This window comes from Rana temporaria, chromosome 2 (genome assembly GCF_905171775.1).
Source record: "Rana temporaria chromosome 2, aRanTem1.1, whole genome shotgun sequence".
Taxonomy (NCBI): domain Eukaryota; kingdom Metazoa; phylum Chordata; class Amphibia; order Anura; family Ranidae; genus Rana; species Rana temporaria.
This window is the reverse complement of record NC_053490.1, coordinates 344,388,597-344,406,495: the sequence shown is the minus strand read 5'-3', so window position 1 is coordinate 344,406,495 and position 17,899 is coordinate 344,388,597. Positions and strand designations below refer to the sequence as shown.

The 17,899-nt window shown below is 43.6% G+C and overlaps 1 protein-coding gene across 2 annotated transcripts in view; it reads right to left on the bottom strand.

The window, feature by feature from the left end:
* Positions 1-17,699, bottom strand: part of KLHDC8A (kelch domain containing 8A) — a 149,366-nt gene extending 131,667 nt beyond the window's left edge. The window contains exons 1-2 of one of the 2 annotated variants that reach the window (XM_040337553.1): positions 17,452-17,699; positions 16,517-16,751 (exon numbers count right to left, since the gene is read on the bottom strand). The gene's annotated coding sequence lies outside the window, so the exon portion shown is untranslated. The remainder of the gene's footprint in view (positions 1-16,516; positions 16,752-17,451) is intronic. The other variant, XM_040337554.1, reaches the window with a different exon arrangement.
* Between the last annotated feature and the right edge of the window lie 200 nt (positions 17,700-17,899).

The window sequence follows — 17,899 nt, the reverse complement described above, 5'->3', positions numbered from 1 at the left end:
AGATAGTGATACAGTAATCCAGCTTGCTCTGCTTTGCCAATTCTTATAACCATTACCCTAAGGCTCCATGCACACTATGTGATTTATTATTGCTCTGTGTCTTTAAGCTCTGCTCCTTTCTGTCTAGCTAAACTCTCTCGATCACCGTAGTTCCTTTATATTCCCTTCCACTTCCTGTCTCTCTCTCATTAGCTCAGTATACCTTCCATGCTAAACATCTTTCCACGTGGCTTACTGCAACGTTTTTCTACCTATGAATATCCATCATTAAACGGAACATTCAAAAGGATTAATCGTCTGTCTCTCTAATGCCACGTACACATGATCGGTTCATCCGATGAAAACGGACCAATGGATTTTTTTCATCAGATATCCGATGAAGCTGACTTTCATCAGTCTTGCCTACACACCATCAGTTAAAAATCTGTTTGTGTCAGAACGCGGTGACGTAAAACACTACGACGTGCTGAGAAAAATTAAGTTCAATGCTTCCGAGCATGCGTCGACTTGATTCTGAGCATGCATGGATTTTTAACCGATGGACTTGCCCACAGACGATCGTTTTTTCCTATAGTTTTTTTAACCATCAGATAATTTTAAAACCGGTTCTACGTTTTTTCACCGATGGGGAAAAAAAACGATGGGGCCCACACACGATCGGTTCGTCCAATGAAAACGGGACCGTTTTCATCAGACGAACTGATCGTGTGTACGCAGCATTAGTTATTCATTGAGTTAAACTCTCTGAATTAATGGAAGGGATAAATAGAACACCAGGTCATGTAAGCTCTATATGAAGCTGGAGATAAAGTGTATGGCCTTGTAGTTGAGTCAGAACAGTAGAAAAATTGAGTTTCACAGCCTAATAACAAGGTTTCTGCATGACCGTACTGATACAGACAAGATTTACTGCCCTCATTGCTAGAAAGAAGGAGAGCAGCACATGGCAGCCTCATATGCATGGTGTCATATTACAACACACAGATCCTGCCTGCTTATCACTCAGTCATTCTGCCATGAGTAACCAAGCCTCTGAATGTGAACCCAAACGCTCAGTTAAACCCACTTGGACAGTAATGGAGAATTATGAAGCTTTAAGGACTGAATTGTCAAATAGTTTGAAATAATTTGGGGAGAAAATTGTAACTGAAGCTAATACAGTGTCTGTTGAACGTGAACTACTGACACTAGAGGGCACCATTAAACAACGTTCTGCCTCATATGAGCTCTATCAGTTTACCAGTAAAAAATTCATTAATTTCTTACAAGGTATGAACACAGAAGGTTCACTGGAAGAATTAAAGGGCTTTAATGCTCTTAATCTAGAAAGAGACAGTTTTATCCAGCAAACCAGATTAAAGGCAGAAGCAAAGATAAAGCTGTTACAGGACACTGCATCTCACAGATCTGTTTCCACCAGACGTTCTAAAAAGTCTTCTAGATCACATAGTTCAAGATACTCAACACTCAGTGAGTGACTTATTAATGCCCGTGCTGAAGTGGAAGCCAGCAAGGTGCAGGTTGAATATGCAGAAAAAAGAGCAGAGTTGGAAGCTCAGACAGCATGTCAAAGAGCAGAGTTGGAAGCTCAGACAGCGCATCAACGAGCAACAATAGAAACCTTCAACCAACAGTGTAAACATGATGCAGCTATGGCAAAGCTAAGGGTCCTAGAGCAAGCTATCAGTGCAGACGAAGGTGCAAGTGAGAAAGACAGCATCAACCTAAACATAGCAGATATGGAAGACCCCCTCAAACACACTAAAGGCTATGTCCTAAGCTACTGCAGTGTACACTTCATCGCAGTGGCGGCCCGTCCATAGGGGGCGCCCCTCCTGTAGTCAGAAAAAAGAAAAAACGGGCCCTTTAAGGCTTTTAGAATGTCGTTCTGCAGCTTATTGTGGCCAGCTGCCGCTGGTCTATTCAGATGGCCGGACATAGGGCGCCGGCTAACTGAATAACGGCAGCTGGTTGGCTGTGCGGAAGTGCCTATCAGAGCCAGCAGCTCTGATAGGCTTTCCGAGTACAGCCCTTCGGCTCCCGGATGTCTTATCCTCGGAACGTACGGGGGCCTTGGATAAGACTGACGGCCGTCTCAGCCAATCAGGTTCACCAATTATGGTTATCGGTAACCTGATTGGCTGAAGCATCATCAAGGGCGGCAGAAGACATCGAGGGACCGTGGAAGGAGGATGGCTAACCCCAGAAAGGTAAGTGCCGGGCGGGGGGGGGGGGGGGATCTGACTGGCAGCATTTTACAGGGCACAGTGGCTACAATTGATGTGGGAACAGTGGCTACAATTGATGTGGGGACAATTGATGTGGGCACAGTGGGGACAATTAATGTGGGCACAGTGGCTACAATTGATGTGGGCACAGTGGCTACAATTGATGTGGGCACAGTGGGCACAATTGATGTGGGCACAGTGGCACAATTGATGTGGGCACAGTGGTAACAATTGATGGCATGGCACAGTGGCTGCGTTTGGCATGGCACAGTGGCTGCGTTTGGCATGGCACAGTGGTGACAATTGATGGCACAGTGGTGACAATTGATGGCACAGTGGCGACAGTTGATGGCATGGCACAGTGGCTGCATTTGGCATGGCACAGTGGCAACAATTGATGGCACAGTGGTGACAATTGATGGCATGGCACAGTGGCTGCATTTGATGGGCACAATGGCTGCCTTCGATGGGCACAGTAGCTGCCTTTAATGGGCACAGTGAGGCTGCAATTGTGTTTTTTTTTTCATTTGTTTGCGCCCCCCCAAACATTTTGAGCACCAGCTGCCACTGCTCCATCGTCTCCAATGCTCCTGACAACATAGAGACTCCTTCACAGCTTCAAGTTAAAGAGGTTCCAGCAACTTCCCGCACACAAAATCACTCGAGTGCATTTCCTACCTGCCTAGCTAGCCTTCCTTCATACGTTACAGAGCATCAGAGCAAACATCAAGCAAGTCATCAATTTCTGGTCATCGGTACAGCCTTGAATCAACGTACCATTGGAACAACTGACTTCAAGCAAGCAACTCACCTGAAAGCATCTGCTGCACCATATTTCACTGTGTCCTTCAACAACAATGTCAAAGCTAGCACAATCAACACCATTCAGCCAACAGCATCTCGCATTAAGGCAGAGACAACGAAGACAGCAGAGTTTGTGAGGTACATACTTCGCGGAGAGCTCACAAAGACTGGTCTTACAAGTTTTGATGACCAACCTGAGAACTACAGAAGTTGGAAATGTGCTTTCAGAACTGCAATCAGTGATCTTGGAATTACAGCTGCTGAAGAACTGGATCTGCTGATCAGATGGCGTGGTCCTCTATCTGCTTCATGTGTTAAACCATTAAGATCAGTTTTCATGGACAATCCTACAGCAGGCCTCACTGCTGCATGGGATCGACTAGAGCGGGGATAAGCAATTAGCGGACCTCCAGCTGTTGCCAAACTACAAGTCCCATCATGCCTCTGCCTCTGGGTGTCATGCTTGATGCTGTCAGAGTCTCGCTATGCCTCATGGGACTTGTAGTTTGGCAACATCTGGAGGTCCGCTAATTGCTTATCCCTGGACTAGAGCAAAGTTATGGCAGTCCAGAATCTATAGAAAATGCTTTGTTCATGCGTCTGGAAACTTTCCCAAAGATATCTGGTAAGGACAACAAGGAGTTCCAGAGACTGAGTGACCTTCTCCTTGAGCTTCAGCTAGCCAAGGCAGACCCAAAACCTGGACTGAAATGGTGTAACGTCACACCAATAACTTTGCACTAAGTACAACTATAGTTGCTTCTTCCCCAGTCAACTCCCAGCACTGACAGGAAGGTGTTCCTCTATTGTTGACAGAACGCCACTGTCAGCTGGGCTTCCAGGCTCACCTGAACCAAGCTCCAGCTTCCTGAACTGGATCACCAGGACTCCTTGTTTGCAGCTAACGCTCTCATCAACCAGGTCCAGGCTCCCAGGACGTTCATCCATGCCCAGCTCTCTGCAACCGCAAATACTCTGCTATAGAAACCAAATGCTAAACGCTGATCTCCATACTTGTTACTTTGCTTCCAAGTTATGTTCACTACTATTGCTAACAATTGCTACAGATACCAGCTCTCATGTTAATGTTCACTGCTACAGATACCAGCTCTCATGTTAATGTTCATTGCTACATATACCAGCTCTCATGTTAATGTTCATTACTAACCCCTAGTGTGTAGTCCCAGTACTGCAGCTATACTTATCCTTATACCATAAATACCAAGATTCACTTTAATGTTGCTTATGCTGGAATAAGCACTATTTACTTTACTGAGGCTGTGATGATAGAACCCAAACTCTTAACTGAGTTAAGAGTGAAACCTGGGTTTGAACCTGAGAAGTCTCCGCAGTTGCGATCCATAAACCTGAAACTAATTTGGCGTATTGTTACAAATGGTCTGCACTAGGGTCATCATACAAAAAAGAGAACAAGGTTTCCTTCCTTCCATTCTCTTTCTTCTGCGAATTCATCAGGAAAATCGCAGAGACCAAGAACGATCCAAGTTTTTCCTACGGTGAGTATAGTCTCTTCTCACCCTTTCCTAAGAGTACCAGTCTTCAGGGCAACTAATGAAACCGTAGAGGCCCAGTATCTGTGTAAAAGACTGACATCCTTCCCACTCCTACCCCAGTTGTGGCCACGAACAAAGTAGAAAGATTGAAAACCCTAACACAGAGTGACCCATACACAAGAAGCCACACCCCCTCAATAAATGTACCGGTTTTAGGAAAAAGCCTCTTGAAGAGTGTAAGGAGCTTTTAAAAGATATTTAGGATATGTTTCAGGTGCTGTGCTTCTACAAAACATTTTGCAAGGGACTGTAATGTGTCCATCAAGTGCATAGAGTGTGGCTCTGAAGAACATGTGCAAGCCCTCCATTTGCTTAATCCCAGCTCTGCACAACCTGTTAACTCTCCTCCCAGGTTAAGGCATGGCGAGGAGAATACAGACCAAGTGCCTAATTCTACCATAATTTCTTCATCCTGCACTGAAGTTTGTGGAGAAGACAACTGTGATAAGTCCTGTGCTAAAATATGCTTGGTGAACATATACCACAAGGATCAACCAGAAAAGACTCTAATGGCGTATGCTATCTTAGACGATCAGAGCAATAGATAATTTGCAAAATCAGAACTGTTTAATCTATTTGAAATAAAAGGCGAAGCTCATCCTTACATCTTGGGTACCTGTAGTGGAACTATAGAGGTTTCTGGAAGAAGGGCTCATGGTATCTTCTCTCAAAAGGTAACTTGCAATTACCCCTATCTACGCTTGTTGAGTGCAATCAAATACCTGCTAACAGGGAAGAAATCCCTACTCCAGCTGCTGCTTTCCATCACCCTCACCTGAAGGTAATAGCGAATGAGATACCGCCGCTTGACAAAGATGCTCAGATCCTTCTTCTGTTAGGAAGAGTTCACAAGGTACACAGACAAGTCAGTGGACCCCCAGATGCTCCATTTGCCCAGCGCATGGATCTAGGTTGGGTCATCATAGGCAATGTCTGTAAAGGCAAAATGAAGAAATCTACCAACACTTACTTGCCCACATCACTACTGGGTGAAAGAGAAGATAGCCAGCCACGAATGGCAACGTGGTATCTTAGGTAACACAAGCCCTTTCTCCTGCTACAATGACGACTTTGGCTCTACAGTGTTTAATGCAACCAGTGAAGATGACATACTGGCTCCTTCAATGGAAGACAAAAAAATTCATCAAAGTAATGGACAATGAGTTCTTTCAAGACGACTCCAATAACTGGGTAGCACCACTACCTTTTCGTCTCCCAAGAGAGAGATTGCCCAACAACTTGCAGCAGGCCAACAGTAGAGTCTCCTCCTTAAAGCGAAACCTAAGCAGGAAACCAGAAATGAAAATCCACTTTGTGGACTTTATGCAAAATATATTTGACAGAGATCATGCAGAGCCTGCACTCCCAATAAAGGAGGGAGGAGCATGCTGGTGCCTTCCATCCTTTGGCGTGCATCATCCACGCAAACCAGACCAAATAAAAGTTGTCTTTGATCCCAGTGCTTAGCATGAAGGTGTTTCTCTTAACATGCTCCCTATGGGGCCCAACTTGAACAACAGTCTAATAGTAGTCTTGATTCGCCTCAGACAAGAGCCTGTAGCAGTAATGGCCGACATTCAACAGATGTTTCACTGTTTTATCGCCAGAGAAGACAACAGAAACTACCTCAGGTTTCTATGGCACAAAGACAATGACATCAACAAGGAAGTTATAGATTATCGAATGAAGGTACATGTTTTCGGTAACAGTCCTTCCCCAGCAGTGGCAACTTATGGGCTAAGGAGAACAACTCAGACTGGAGAAGAAGAATATGGATCTGATGCTCGTCAATTTGTTGAAAGAAACTTCTACGTTGACAATGCACTCAAGTCTTTTCCAACCGCTAAAGAAGCAATTGATCTTCTCACCAGAACAAAGGAGATGCTGTCTGTAGCAAACCTTAGACTGCACAAGATTATATACAACAGCCAGGAACTTATGAATGCCTTTCACTCTGAGGACTATGCCACTAGTCTGAAAAACCTTGATTCAGGTACAGATGTGCCTAGCGAAGTCTGGGTTTGTTGTGGAACATCAAACAAGACACATTCAAATTTTCCAAGTGTCAACTTGTGACAAACCCTCCACTAAGAGAGGAGTCCTGTTGGTGGTGAATAGCATCTATGACCCACTGATTTTCCTTGCTCTAGTTACCATTCAAGATAAGATTTTGCTTAGACAGTTATCTACTGAGAAGTTAGACTGGGATATTCCCTTGCCTAGTGAGAATCAACACAAGTATGAAAGGTGAAAACACTCTAAGTCACTAGAAAAACTTCAGATCTCCCATTGCTATGTTTCAGGTTCCACTTCAAATGCTAACCGGAGAGAGATTCATATTTTCTCCGATGCATCAGTTGAAGCTATTGCTACAGTAGCCTATTTGAAGACCTCTGAAATGAATGGAGAATCACACTGTAGTTTTGTCCTAGGCAAAACTCACTCCCAAACCTGCACATACCATACCAAGACTTGAACTTTGTGCACCGCGCTAGCCGTAGAAATTGCTGAAGTCATACGACGTGAAATGGACACTAGAATTGATTCTTTCACCTTCTATACAGACAGTAAGGTAGTACTTGGTTACATATACAACCAAACAAAACAATTTTATGTGTTCCTACTGAACTCAACCCAGCTGACTGTAGGACCAGAGCCGTGTCACCTGCTGTTCTTAACCACTTCCATGCCGCGCCATAGGGAAATGACGGCGGCAGGAACCCCTCGCCGATCCGGGTGCACGTCATATGACGTCCTGTGTTCCCGGCGATCTAGGGTGCACGTGCGCGCCAACGGAAGCGCTCGTGACCCGGCGCGGGTGCCCCGCGGCGGCGATTACCGCCGGGTGCCCGCGATTGCCGGTAATCACGGCAGGAGTGTGGATCTGTGTGTGTCAACACACAGATCCACCTCCTGTCAGCGGTGAGGAGACCAATGTGTGTTCCCAGTACAGAGGAACACACATCGGTCTCCTCCCCTTGAGAGTCCCCTCCCCCCTACAGTTAGAACACACCTTAGGTGTGGTTAACCCCTTCCCTGCCAGTCACATTTACACAGTAATCAATGCATATTTATAGCATTAATCGCTGTATAAATGTGAATGGTCCCAAAAACGTGTCAAAAGTGTCCGATGTGTTCGCCGCAATGTCACGGTCACAGTAAAAAATCGCAAATCGCCGACAATACTAGTAAAAAATGCCATAAATCTATCACCTATTTTGTAGACGCTATAACTTTTCAATATAAACCAATCAATATAAGATTATTGTGATTTTTTTTTTTACCAAAAATATGTAGAAGAATACGTATCGGCCTAAACTGAGGAAAAAATATGTTTTTTTTTTTAAAAAATGTGATATTTATTAAGTAAAAAAGTAAAAAATATTGTGTTTTTTTTTAAATTGTCGCTCTTCTTTTGTTTATAGCACAAAAAATAAAAACCGCACACATGATCAAATACCACCAAAACGAAAGCTCTATTTGTGGGGGGGAAAAAACAAAGATTTAGTTTGGGTACAGTGTTGCATGACCACGCAATTGTCATTCAAAGTGCAACAGCGCTGAAAACGAAAAATTGGTCTGGGCAGGAAGGGGGTGAAAATGCCCTGTATGGAAGGGGTTAAGGACAGCTTATGGCTGTCTCCTCAAAGGTTTTTGTGTGAGGACTCCATGTTGCAGACTCAGTGGAGTACCCCAAGGTTCAGTGCTGGGGCCCTTACTTTTCAATATATTTATAAATGATATTGGGTCTGAGATCAAAAGTAACATTTCTGTCTTTGCAGATGACACCAAGCTATGCAGTGGAATAACGTCCTTGCAGGATGTCGCCAATTTACAAGCCGACCTCAATGCTCTGTCTTATTGGGCGACTGAATGGCAGATGAGGTTTAATGTTGATAAATGTAAAGTTATGCACTTAGGGAATAAGAATATGCATGCATCATACATGCTAGGGGGAGTACAACTGGGGGGATCTGTAGTGGAGAAGGATCTGGGGGTCTTGGTAGATCATAAGCTCAATAATAACATGCAATGCCAAGCTGCGGTTTCCAAAGCGAGCAAAGTCCTTTCCTGTATTAAGAGAGGTATGGGCTCCAGAGACAGAGATATAATTTTGCCCCTGTACAAATCATTAGTAAGACCTCATCTGGAATATGCAGTTAAGTTTTAGGCAACAGGTCTCAAAAAGGATATCGGAGAACTGGAGAAAGTGCAGAGAAGGGCAACCAAACTGATAAGAGGCATGGAGGAGCTCAGCTATGAGGAAAGATTAGAGGAACTGAATTTATTCACTCTTGAGAAGAGGAGAATTAGGGGGGTTATGATCAACATGTACAAATATATAAGAGGTCCATACAGTGGACTTGGTGTTGAGTTATTCACTTTACGGTCAACACTGAGGACAAGGGGGCACTCTTTACGTCTAGAGGAAAAGAGATTTCACCTCCAAATACGGAAAGGTTTCTTCACAGTAAGAGCTGTGAAAATGTGGAACAGACTCCCTCCAGAGGTGGTTCTGGCCAGCTCAGTAGATTGCTTTAACCACTTAAGCCCCGGACCAAAATGCTGCCTAAAGACCCAAGGGGTTTTTACAGTTCGGGACTGCGTCGCTTTAACAGACAATTGCGCGGTCGTGCGACGTGGCTCCCAAACAAAATTGGCGTCTTTTTTTCCCCACAAATAGAGCTTTCTTTTGGTGGTATTTGATAACCTCTGCGGTTTTTATTTTTTGCGCTATAAACAAAAATAGAGTGACAATTTTGAAAAAAATGCTATATTTTTTACTTTTTGCTATAATAAATATCCCCCAAAAACATATATAACATTTTTTTCCCTCAGTTTAGGCCGATACGTATTCTTCTACCTATTTTTGGTAAAAAAAATCGCAATAATCGTTTATCGGTTGGTTTGCGCAAAATTTATAGTGTTTACAAAATAGGGGATAGTTTTTTTTTGCATTTTTTTTTTTTTTTTTTTTTACTACTAATGGCGGCGATCAGCGGTTTTTTTCGTGACTGCGACATTATGGCGGACACTTCGGACAATTTTGACACATTTTTGGGACAATTGTCATTTTCACAGCAAAAAATGCATTTAAATTGCATTCTTTATTGTGAAAATGACAGTTGCAGTTTGGGAGTTAACCACAGGGGGCGCTGTAGGAGTTAGGGTTTACTTTGTGTGTGTTTACTAGTGTAGGGGGGTGTGGCTGTAGGAATGACGTCATCGATCGTGTCTTCCCTATAAAGGGAATGACGCGTTCGATGCGCCGACACAGTGAAGCACGGGGAAGCCGTGTTTACACACGGCTCTCCCCGTTCTTCAGCTCTGGGGAGCGATCGCGACGGAGCGGCTATAAACGAATAGCCGCGCCGTCGTCCCGGATCGCTCCTGAAGCCACGGGGACCGCCGCATGTACGGGGGGGGTCCCGATCGGACCCCCGACCCACGTCAAGCAGGGCACGTATATATACGTTGATGTGCCTGCCTGTGCCATTCTGCTGACGTATATGTACATGAGGCAGTCCTTAAGTGGTTAAGAAAGGCCTGGATACTTTCCTAAATGTACATAAAATAATTGAGTACTAAGATTTGTAGGTAAAGTTGATCCTTAGGACCGTTCTCATCGGATGGACTGATCGTGTGTACGCGGCCTGTGTTATTCATTGAGTTAAGCTGTCTGAATTGATGCAAGGGATAAATAGAACATTAGGTCATGTAAGCCCAATATGAAGCTGGAAATAAAGTTTATGACCTTGAAGTCAGAACAACTGATTTAAAAAACATTGCTTATACAGGAGTTTTGAGTTCAATGTTTATAAGTAGGAAAAGAAAACCTTCTGGTTGGTGTTCCTGATTGGAGCTTACTGGCAAAAAAAAATTAAAACTCTTCTAAACGCATCTGGAATTTGTACAAAAAATGGGGAAACTCGCTTTGATACGTGAGTACTTTGGATTACGAGCATTCTCCTGGAAACGGATTATGCTTGTAATTCGAGGTTCCACTGTATATTAAATGGATTTTCGTAAACTTGACTTCAGGTGCTTTCTATTTCTGTTTTAGAAACCAGTTACACAGAGGCTGGACGCTGTACAAAGGGGTACTCAAGTGTAGGGACGCATACCCTGAATGCCAAATTCCCCATACAGCATCTCATCTGCACCTGTGCCCCCCAGAAGCTTGAAAATGCCAGAATGGGACACTGGCAGGCCAAACTGCCTGTGTGTATGAGGCCTTACATCCATATAGCAATTTACCTATGTAAACTAAAACTTGTCCATCCAAAACATTTTTAGTATTGGATAGAATGGGGTTATAACTCCTGTCAGTTTTTACTGATTCCCGGGGCTCGATTATAATTATTTACCCTCACTTCATGATCTGCTGACAACTTTTACCAGACAGGACATGAAGGGGAACTCTACAACAGCAGTGCAGAATAAAATAAACATGTTTTAGTAGAGGAGGGCTAGAACACCTATCAGCTTTTTATTTTTGTCTGTGTCCCTGTTGCAGATTTTCCCTCACTTTATGTCTGACAAAATAGTTGGCATCTGAAGTTGACAGTTGTCTAAGGAAGCAGGACAGGAGAGGGAGTAAATCTATTATTTCGGAGCCCCAGGTAGTGGTAACAACTCGGGTGTTCAAAATTTTCCTACTCAGACCAAGATTAGTAAACATGTTTTTGGCTTGACATACACTTTGTATTTCTGAAACGTTTTCAATGCTATTCATTTTTTTAAACTGCACATTCATTCACTCAGTAAGAATGGGGGCAAAACAATGTTATTATAGTGGTTCTAAAGACATAAGGATTTTTACCTTAATGTATTCTCTGCTTATCAGCTTCCCCCCAGCCCCTGCCTGCCCCGGAACACTTACCACCTCTTTCGATCCAGTAATGTGCTCATCTGTAGCTGCATTGATCTTTCTTCCTGTATGCTCAGAGGCAGCAGCGGGAACCAATAGCTCCCACCTGCTGTCAATCAAACCCTGTGAGGATTGAGAGGTACCGAGCCACGCTGTGTGTGTCTATTGGGCATGCACCTACATAAGTGCCCCCATAGCAAGTGGATTACTATGGGTGCACTCAGAGGAGAAGTGGACAGCCCTGGCGGGGGGGCCCCAGAACAGGAAGAAAGGGGCCACTTTGTACAATAGCATTGCATAGAGCAGGTAAGCATGCCGTGTTTAATATTTTAATTAAAGAAATCAGCCTTTACATCCACTTTAAAATGGTTATAAACCCTCACATATACCCAGTAAACTGAATAGCCTCAGATGATAAACAGATATAAAACTCCTCCTACACAAGGTGTACTTGTTTATCTGCAGTTATTGCTTTTTTTACATCCCTTCAAAAATGCTGAATTTAAAAAATCCTTCTTCATCTATGAGGAGCACAGAGGAGGGGGCAGGGAGCTGCAGTTAGAGCTCTTGCACAATGTGTGATTTCACATGATGAATAGCTCTGAACATTTTTATAAATACATTATTTGGAGATTTGTTCATATGCCATATACTTTATTTATTGAAATGATGGAACAATAGTTTGAATGCATAAATAAAATAGAAAGTGCACTTAGTTCAGAATCAGCCAACAGCAGGCTAAAACATTACAGATTCAGGAGAGATCCTGACAGTAATGTCAGGGTCCACCCAGATGCCAGATCAGCAGCTGGCTTAACCTCCCAGCATGCCGTGAGAGCCTGAACCAGCCGCTCCTGCCCCCTACACAGCCCAGCAATTCAGTGAGCACTGGAGGGGCAGAGCATACTGAAGTCACTGCTCTGTGCACAGAGCCAACCAAGAACTGAACCTTCAGTGGCGATGTGATCGCTCAGCCTTAGAGCCGGCGGCAAACAACTTGCAGCATCGGAATGATGCTGCAGTGATGAGTATATATGTTTATTTTTTTGGGATTTCTACACTTCTCCTCTAACATCAGACTTACACTTACATGTGGACAATCTCCACCCAAATTCAACCCATATCCATTGTTAGTGGAGAGACGATTTCTACAGCAGTAAGCAGCAGCCTGCAGAACATGGAACAAACCTCATTGGAGGCAAGTTATGTCCTTGGTGCTGCCCCAAAACATCATTCATCAGGTTTAAAACTTTGTTGGAAATTTTGAAGGAGCCAAGCCCAAAATTGTTGGCCGAGCAACGGCTGCATCCAATCAACCGTCAGCAGTTGTCAGAATACAATAGCCCTGAAGGGGGTTCCTCCATCCAGACATTCAGGGTGTAAATATCCCCCCCCGCCCCCCGGGCTGGTGACGCTATGCACAGCCACCGGCCGCCACTACCAAATACTGTTTTTGCAGAGCAGGAATATGCCTGCTGGAGCTCTGTTAACACAGGTCACGGCCGCTGCTCACCTCCCACTGTGCAGCCGTGCCTGTGTCAGCTCCAAGGTAGATGGCTGCAGAGCTGAGCTATGTCTCGTCTCACACATAGCTCAGCCTCAGCGCACACCAGCGCTGACATGCCCTTCTCTCTCTGCACAGACATCAGGAAGTTTGAACCCAAAAAAGCATCAGACAGCCTGCCTCAGTCTCCATCCTGGTAAGCTCACCCTCTCTAGTCTCTCTTGCCTCCCAGTGTATAAAAAGGGGTGCTCTGTGGACTTTGTTAAAGGGAAGGGGGGGTAGGCTTTGGTGAGCAGAGAACCTCTTTACACACTAGTCCACCGCATGCACCCTTAAATCAAGTTTCCCAGAACACCCCTTACATCAGACCTGATGTATATGGGGTCTGTGCGGACTCTGATGTGTATGGGGTCTGTGCGGACTCTGATGTATATGGGAGGCTCTGTGCGGACTATGTAGAAGTTGAAAGGATGGACAGCCGCACCTCCAAAAAAAAACCTTAGGTTGTCTTTATTTAAAAAATAGGTGGAAAATGCAATACAAATGACAGCAAAGGGTGGAATACAGCCTACGCGTTTCGCACTGCGAGCAGTGCTTAGTCATGGCCATGAAAATTACCACCTAAGGTTTTTTTTGGAGGTGCGGCTGTCCATCCTTTCAACTTCTACATTTTGCCTCGTGCATTTCCGACACTCCTGGCCTCCTAAGCAGCTACCGATTGTCCAGCAGACCCACCTTGAGCGGTAATTTCTCTTTCCTCTGTGCAGACTATGATGTAAGGGGAGGCTCTGTGCGGACTCTGATGTAAGGGGAGGTGCTGTGCGGACTCTGATGTAAGGGGAGGCGCTGTGCGGACTCTGATGTAAGGGGAGGCGCTGTGCGGACTCTGATGTAAGGGGAGGCGCTGTGCGGACTCTGATGTAAGGGGAGGCGCTGTGCGGACTCTGATGTAAGGGGGGCCTCTGTGCGGACTCTGATGTAAGGAGGGCCTCTGTGTGGACTCTGATGTAAGGGGGGCCTCTGTGCAGACTCTGATGCAAGGGGGGCTCTGTGCGGACTCTGATGCAAGGGTGACTTTGCGGACTCTGATGTAAGGGGGGCCTCTGTGCGGACACTGATGTAAGGGGAGCCTCTGTGCGTACTCTGATGTAAGGGAAGGCTCTGTGCGGACTCTTGTGATCATAAAACAAATCTTAGACTGTTTTCCTCGATCCATCACTTTTCCACGCTCTATGGGCCACTTGACTGGACTTGCCCCCCAGGCCTAAGGCTGCCAGCCCTCCCCTGCAGACATTATAGTATGGATGAACGAATTGGTTAGATTTTTTTTATTCAGCCTGCAGACTGAACAAAAACGAATAGCGTAGTGCAAGCTTTAACAAAATATCAAGGACAATGCCATTATTGCACTTTGTGCCTGTCAAGTATAAATATATTATTATTTTTTACAGGATAAAGAGATTTTTTAAATTGTAGCAAGAAAATTTGACAGTAAGTTCAGCACAGCTTACAATAAAATATACAGTATAAATCTAGAATAATGCCGCGTACACACGATCGGATTTTCCGATGAAAAAAGTCTGATGGAAATTCTGATTGTGTGTGGGCCCCATCTGACAATTCTCCATCAGAGTAAAAAAATAGAACATGTTTTAAATTCTTCCGATGGGAAATTCCGATCATCTGTTTGGAATTCCGTCGGAGAAAAATCCACGCATGTTCAGAATCAAGTCGACGCATGCTCAGAAGCATTGAACTTAATTTTTATCAGCTCGTCGTAGTGTTTTACGTCACCACGTTTTGGACGATAGGAATTTAGTCTGACAGTGTGTATGCAAGACAGCTTGAACAGAATTCCAATGAAAAAATCCATCGGATCCTCCGATCGTGTGTACACGGCATAAGACTAATGTTGCTGAAAAAACTAATAGGCCCAGATTCTCAGAGGACTTACGACGGCGTAGCGCCATGTACGCCGTCGTAAGTCAGAATCCGAGCTGTCGTATCTATGCGCCTGATTCTTAGAATCAGTTACGCATAGATATCCATTAGATCCGACAGGCGCAAGTCTCTTACGCCATCGGATCTTAACTGCATTTTTTTTTGACCGCTAGGTGGCGCTTCCGTTGAATTCCGCGTCGAGTATGCAAATTCCCGAACGTACGCGCGGCCGACGCAGTAAAGTTACGACGTTTACGTTAGGCTTTTCCCGGCGTAAAGTTGCCCCTGCTATATGAGGCGCAGCCAATGTTAAGTATGGCCGTCGTTTGATTCGAAATTTTAAAATGTTACGTCGTTTGCGTAAGTCGTCCGTGAATGGGGCTGGACATCATTTACGTTCACGTCGAAACCAATGACGTCCTTGCGACATCATTTGGAGCAATGCACACTGGGATATTTCACGGACGGCACATACATGATACATGATAAATGATACACGCCCCCTACCCGCCGAATTTGAATTCCGCCGGGTGATTTACGCTACGCCGCCGCAACTTACGGAGCAAGTGCTTTGAGAATACAGCACTTGCCCGTGTAAGTTGCGGAGGCGTAACGTAAATCAGATACGTTACGCCCGCACAATTTTGCGCAGGTGTGCGTGAATCTGCCCCATAGTGTATGGCCAGCTTTAGAAGAAAATCCAAGATATCATTAATGCACTTTGTGCACGTCAAATATGAAATGCTGCACAAAAAGGTAACTATGAAGTACTTATAAATTATTTCTTTTTACACGATAAAGAGATTTCTTAAATTGCAGCAAAAGTAAGTTCAGCATAGTGTACAATAAAATGTACAGTATGTATCTAGAATAAGACTGTTGACAAGCAACAGATATAACTTCAACATGCATACCGGTATTTGAATTTTACTGCTTTAGTCAACTTGATCATTCGGAGTCTGATGTATATTTGCTTGTTGTACGTCGATCTGTCTACATTTTTTTTTTTTTTTTACAAAAGCATTTTTTTTTTTTTTTTTTTACAAAAGCATTTTTTTTTTTTTTTTTTTTATGCAATGAAATAAAATGTATATAACTGTATGGTTATACATAGTTGTAGCCCATACAGAGGTATTATCAAAATTGTGGCTTTGTTTTCAGTCATATTTGTGGATTCTGATGTTAAAGTCTGATGTAAATGTGTTTGATACATTGCTGTTTTCCACATTAGAAATAAGATGACAGCTACTGTACGTATTTAAACAAGCACTAGGGGGTTAAATGAGAAGCCATGGTATAGTAATCCACAACACAAATTATTTAATCAGAGAGCTCCCAGGCTCATCTGCGGAAGATAGGAACTCATAGGAGCGTGAGCAGAAATACCTGATTATATGTCTAGTTTTCTCTGATCGACCTACAAGCACCAACACATACATCTATAGATTCTTATTTTCTTTTGTATTACAAAATCCATAATCTGAACTGGAGAGATTGGGATGTCAAACTCCCATAATAAAGGAAGCATTAAGAAATATGTCAAAGACATCATAACAAGCGTGTAGGTGTTAATAACAATCACTCATACACAGACCTTGATGGCAGATCACAGCAGCTTGCTCCCATCTAATCCGCTTTCATCCTAGCGATTTAAAACATCAGACCACGTTTAATCCTTTTTAATTCAGACCCGCTTGTTTCCTAGATTTTATTCATGATTCATATTAACCACCGTTAATATGGCAACAGGCAACAGTTCTGTAGAGCAGCCTTTCTCAACCAGGGTTCACGTGGAATCCTGGTGTTCCTCCAGATGTTGCTAGGGGTTCCTACAGAAGAAAGGAGTGACAGATTGATTTTCAGTGTATATTGCTTATACATTAGTATTTTTTTCATTGATCATTGAAGATCAATACATTTGTCATATAGAGTGGCAATGTTAAGTACACTCCACTGTTTATGCTTTTATTTAAGACTTTCTAGAACCTACTGATCACATTGATGTAGGTAAAATCCATGGTAAAAAGGCTGCTGTAGACCGATTAAAAGGCAATCATGATTGTGTAACATAAGAGTGGAAAACATCTGCCAAAAAAAAAAAGGTTTATAGAATCTAAATATACACTGTTATGTACCATTGCATCATCATCCTATGCAATAAAATGGATAACATCAAGTACGTCTCTTGTATTGAATTATACAGTATACATACATATCTATAATAAATATTTATTTCTAGCAACTTCAATGACATTTTTCGATGTCCAAAACTGTACGGTAGATTTATGATGGATTTTTCCATTGCCATCTATGGTCATAAACTGTACAGAGATATTGTCTCCTAACCAAATGCTTATCATGCACCACTAAAGATTTGCATCCACTATATACCAATGGACCAGAAAAAGCAATTGGATAGAGTCTGGGAAGTCTTCAGAAGCAGACACTGTTATGTATGGTCTCCTAACTAACTAAACAACTCAGACTAGAGCTAAATGTCTTTTTCCAACAACAAATTCCTGTACTCACCAATAGTTCCAGGATTAGCTGATTTCTGGCTGCTGCATGATGCCTTTTTAAGTTTGAGGCAGGTAACGTGGAAACATATCAGGGTAGCTACCTGAAAGCTGGTGTCTTCAGCACTTCTCTTTCCTGTTCTGTCACAGCTGCGAACATGCCTGCTCTCCCTCACAGCGATTCTGCCTCTCATCTTTCCTGCCTGTCCCCCTATTTCTCACATGCGTACGTTGTCAGGCTGTGCTTTTTTTCCCTCCCTCCTCGCAGCCTGTAGGGAATGACACAAGCTGTGATTGAAGAATGCTTCTGAGGGGAAAAATACCTGGAGAGGAAAAGGATACCAATAAATGGTTGCCAATTAGTCATATGCACCGAAAACAAAGTCCCATGAAGGACACAGCTTGTAATTATAATATTATGTAGGATTTATTTAGAGCTACATACAGGATTCATTGATAGA